This window comes from Orycteropus afer, unplaced genomic scaffold (genome assembly GCF_000298275.1).
Source record: "Orycteropus afer afer isolate SDZICR_OR568_19922 unplaced genomic scaffold, OryAfe1.0 scaffold00727, whole genome shotgun sequence".
Classification (NCBI taxonomy): domain Eukaryota; kingdom Metazoa; phylum Chordata; class Mammalia; order Tubulidentata; family Orycteropodidae; genus Orycteropus; species Orycteropus afer.
The window spans coordinates 143,614-148,804 of NW_006922314.1; the positions used below are offsets into that span (position 1 = coordinate 143,614).

At 41.0% G+C, this 5,191-nt stretch overlaps 1 pseudogene; it reads right to left on the bottom strand.

The window, feature by feature from the left end:
- Window positions 1-4,423, bottom strand: part of LOC103211366 — a 95,106-nt pseudogene extending 90,683 nt beyond the window's left edge.
- Window positions 4,424-5,191: the final 768 nt, after the last annotated feature.

A 5,191-nucleotide genomic window follows, 5' to 3' on the forward strand; every position in this document is an offset into this window, starting at 1 on the left:
AACTCACTGGTGGCATAGTGCCTAAGGCAACTGACTGCTAACCAAAAGGCTGGCAGTTCAAATCCACTAGTCACTCCTCGGAAGGAACACTGGGCAATCTACTTCCGTACAGATAACACCTCAGAAACCCAAGGAGAGTTTGCTATGAGTTGGATCCCTTTCGGCAACAGTGACTTTGGTTTGGTTTTTGTTATAGGTGTGCAGATACATATTCTATGTGTGTGTGTGACCATACACACAGAAAAGAGACAACTGACAGAATGCTTTGTTTTGTTTTGTGTGATGGAGAAAGTAAATAAAACAAAAACACAATGTAAGGAAAAGGTGGCAAACAAATGAAAATAATCATAGCCCCCAAACTTCCCTTTCTATATTTGCAAATTTAATTCTAAAGGTTTACATAAGATTTTAGGAATAAACATTTGAGAAATGTTTTTGAAAGAAATGATTGCAAGGTAAACAGCAGATAGACATAACCCATTGTCCTCTTGTAATCTTTCCATCTATATAATTAAAGTGGGCACTCAGTGAATCATTCAGATAATCTCATACATTTTCATAAACACAACCCAATTTTTCCCTTCACACTGACACATCAATTAGACTATTATCTTTTAATTAGATGTAAAGTATCTTGTCAAATTCCAGTCAATATCCATCACAATTGACTTTTAAGTTAAACACAATCCCTATCACTTTAAGAAAGATGTGTGTATGCATATATATGTGTGTATTTGTATGAAGGCTACATGAATCCCATAGGCATGCAGCTAAAACACAGAGCCAGCAAATGTCACATGCAAGTAGCACCTGTAGGCATATTTAGCACCATACAATAAACACAGAGAAATAAAAGATATTTGATAGGTAATTGTCATGCAGTCTTTAGATATCCATCACAACAATTAAAACATGTTTATCAGCATCAGATGGAGTTCTCTTATAATCTACAGTGTAACTTAACATACCCAGACACATGGATCTTCTAAGCATTATCACTCACATCCCCTTATGAGACATATTTCACATCTTCAAATTATCATAAGCTCAGTTAACCAAATATGAACGGTATTCTGCCCTATCATATTCCCCCAATTGCCTATACACATTCAAAAACTAACAGCTGGGAAAGAGGCTGAAGTGTTGGCAGGGTATTCAGCTGCATGGCCACTGTTCTTGGCTTAGCTGACTAGAATCCATCAATAGTTCAGAAGTGACACACTTCAAGTGGTGACCAATGTACCAGTGAAGTTGGTGATGCTTTCTGACAGTTTGGATAGCGTCAGTTCCAGAACTTTGCACCAACTGATTCAGCACCATCAGATCCATCTTTGATACAGGTATGGGTGCCATCCATACTAAATGTGGCAGCACTGCCTACACAAAAATGGTTTAGGCTCCTCTTGGATTTTACCAAAAGTTATAGGAGGCTATAATGTCCCTACCATCAGCTCAAGGAATCAAGTTGCAACAGCCATCTCAGGTTCTCTTCTCCTTGCTTAAATTGAAGACTCACTGGCCTGAAGCATTGCTTCATGGAAATCACTGTGATGACCCAGCTTCTCCCTCAGGGCAGTTAAATCCCAGTGGTGCTGCAAGCCTGGGTCAGGCGATGGCTTAGCGGAATACGTGCTCTGGCTACCACCCTCAGCTGTGAAGCTAGATTTGGACACATTTGTTCCTGTTTTAGCATCAGAGTATGTCCATATAGATGAGTTTGTTGCTTTCACCAAGTTTTTCTTGACTCCAGCTGGGATTCGGCTTCAAGTTCTTTCTGGTAGGACTGCTGGATGTAACTTGGTGCTGCTAACTTCCAACATCTCAGAAACCTAGTCCCAAGGGTTGGGTCCTTGCAGCAGGTTCTTTTCTGTGATTGGGCCCTCCTTTCTGATTTCTTATTTTTATCAATATCTAGGGGCATTTGAGGCATCAGTATGGGATGCATTATGTCCGAGCCCAGTACATCTCAGAGATTCACAAACTCTGGCCTGCACATAAGCAGCCTATAATGCAATCCACATTTTGGGGCAAGGTACCAAGGGAAGACACTGTCATTCAGTAGCAAAGCTGGGTAAGGGAAGACAAATCTTTTGATATGTAAGGAGAGGGGATTGATAGCAATGCCTTTAGGTGCTAGGTAATGGAGGTAACCTGGGTGGGATTGGTGGGAATCTGAATATATCATTTGGAGATAGACATACTGAGCTTGATGGGAGGTCATTCTCATTTGCTTTACAACTTGTTTCTGAATTGGCAACTTTGGTGCCCTTGCTGCTGGTGCTACCACCATGCTGGGCAGGCATTGTTGGGAGTTCATTTACATGCTGAATGACAGATTACTGATGTTGCTGAAGTGACAGCTTGTCTTGAAGCCATCTGCATTAGCATTTGAAGTTGGTAAAGCAGATGCTGGATAGCCTGCACCTGACTGACCATGAAATGTTACTAACCACAGTGTCTGTGTTGCACGTTGGTGACAAGAACTCTGATTCTGAGGTATCACCCAGTCCAACATCTTGTTTTTCAGCAGTATGCTTTTGCTGTTATTATCTTCATTAAGACTTGGCCTGGGCACCATGTATGATTAGGGAGCAATGTTAATGATTTCAGCTTTTTAGACAGCATAGCTCTTTCCTGGAGAAGATAATGTTCCTTCCAGAAGCTCATCTTCAGGGAGCACTACTCTACTTCCAGCTCTGCTGTGAACTAAGATTGTATATATATACCACTTTAGAAAACAAGCTAAATGGCTGATCAGTGATATCTTTCTTAATTGTCTACTTTTTTAACAGAGGGATGATCTGCCATCTTTTCTGTCTTCACAGCTGCTTTCCAGGCATGCCTGGACATTGGCTGGGCACTTTCACCCCTTTCCATAGACACTAGATACTTACCATTGAAAAGCCTGCCATAGAGAACTAACTGCTGATCATCATTTATGATTTCAAGAGGGAGGCTGAAGAAGGGTGAAGATCTTGGTGAATTGCTTGTGGAATTTGGAGTGTCTGCAGCAAGCTGAGTGGGCAGGCAGACATAAGGTGAAGGCTTAGGGAAGCAGCACGAAAGCTGTGTTCCTTGGCAACACACAGGAAATAATCTTGGCAGAGAGGACCCTAGGTGGTTTACTATTTTGGATGCTGGAATAGGTATGTGACTTGATGGGGTTCCGGACTGACCCTCATCTTCCACAGGCATTTGTCTGCACAGTGAGTAAGAGGTGGTATGGCAGAGAAGGGCAAAGGTGTGAAGAGTCTCGTGAGTGAAAATAAGGATGATGGAATTTGGGGACTGATAGGAGGTTGCAGCATATACAGAAAGTGTTCCCCACTGGTACAGACTAGAGAATATAGTGGTTGGGTTAAACAACAGTACTCTGCAGTAGCAAAGCCTTGTACACATTCAGTGAATACTTATCTGGGAAGTCAAAGAAAGGCTAAATTTCTGGCATGGGACCCTCTGTGTAAGGACTGGCCCAGGGAAACCACTCATACTAAGCACCACTGATGCTGAGAGGGCTCTGAAGTTGTTCACAAGTCTGTCCAAGCCTAGCATTTCTGCTGGGGGCCACAATACTATTTTGTAATTGAGGTGATGTTTTGTATATAGCACTAAACTAATTTGAGAGCTTTCCAGAGACAACAGTAGACTCCACTATTTCAAGTATATTTGATTTGAACTTCATCTCTGGACTCCTTTTGAAAAAACACCCAATACCAACCTACAGTGCTTAGAGCAGCCTCCCAACCTTTCTCATACGCCAGTCCAGACAAGCTAGGGTAAATGATGTTTTCTAGGACATAGAGCCCTTTGTGGGTCAGGCCAGTGTGGTTCACGATCAGTGCTTCTAGGCAATTAATCTGAGGGGCTACAGTTGTGTCTACCTTTGCAGGAGAAGAATATGGGTATGAAGACACTCCTTCAAACCAGTAGTACCCATCCCTAGACAAACACTTGTAAAGAGCTAGTTCAATATAACAATACCTTAAAATATGAGCAGAAAGGGCTTAAAAAATTTTTCTTAAGAGTAAAGGTTAAAGAAAGGACTCAAACTTCTTTGTCCCCTTATCAAAAATCCTTTCTCAGGGTACTCTGTTGCTTGTTTTCTTCTTACTTCAGTTCAAACAGTATTATAGGAGCAACTCCACCCTCTCAGACAAAATTCTTTGCTACTATTAAGAAGATACCTATTCCAATAGCCTAAGCTCCACCCTGATATGGTTTGGGGGAGCGATGTTGACTTCATTTTCCAAAGAGGTAGCAAGGTATTATTTAACATAACTAGAAACAATCTTCAAAGAGACAAAAGAAATTGAGGATTTTAACTGTTTGACTTCTAAGTCAATAAAGAGGCCACAGGACAAACTGTGGTTGCATCCTCTTTTCACTCTTTCCCTCACAGTATACAAACTGTGCTGTGTTTCATGTTTACGGGAAAGTGAAACAGTAGGGGTTCATTTTGAGGCTAAAAATTCATAAATCTGGGTGCATCAATGTATTTTATAGGTTGCCAAAGTGAAAACATTGATGCCCCATCAGTAAATAGGGATAAAACATATGTAATAATTGTGTTGAAAGACACACACTATCAAGAAGGCATAAGAAGAGTTTGAAGGAAACCCTAATCCCACAGAAGAGTCTTGCTATACATTCTGAACCTCAGAAAAGATCCTCAGTGATATGCAAAATAATGCATGATTTGATTACAGATCACAAATATTCAGATACTGTGTCAACACAAAGTCACTAATCTACTACATTGTGGTTCAAGATATTTTCTTTCCTCAATTTCAGTCTGCCTTTTCAAATGTCCTCATCGTTTACAGGAGTTTTACTATTTGAAGGGATACACCAACTTCAAGAAAACATGGTTCACTTATCCATCTTTCACAGATTTTGTAATTTCAAAAACTGTCCTTAAAAAAATTCTAGAGTTCTGGCAAGATGGCAGACTAGGCAGAAGGACTGCACAGATGCTCTTCAACAAAGAAAAGGGAAACCAACTAACACAGACACAGAAGATAATCTTGGACCTCTGAGCCTTGAAGGAAAGGATGCAAAACTGGACTAGCCCCCAATTAGCAGAAGAATTTGTGTGAAAATACCAAAAAAGGAGACACAGGGAGCTGCAGTCTGGCAGCAGCCTGAGTGACAGTGACGGCACAGATAACAGGGATTGGAGATTCCTGAGTGG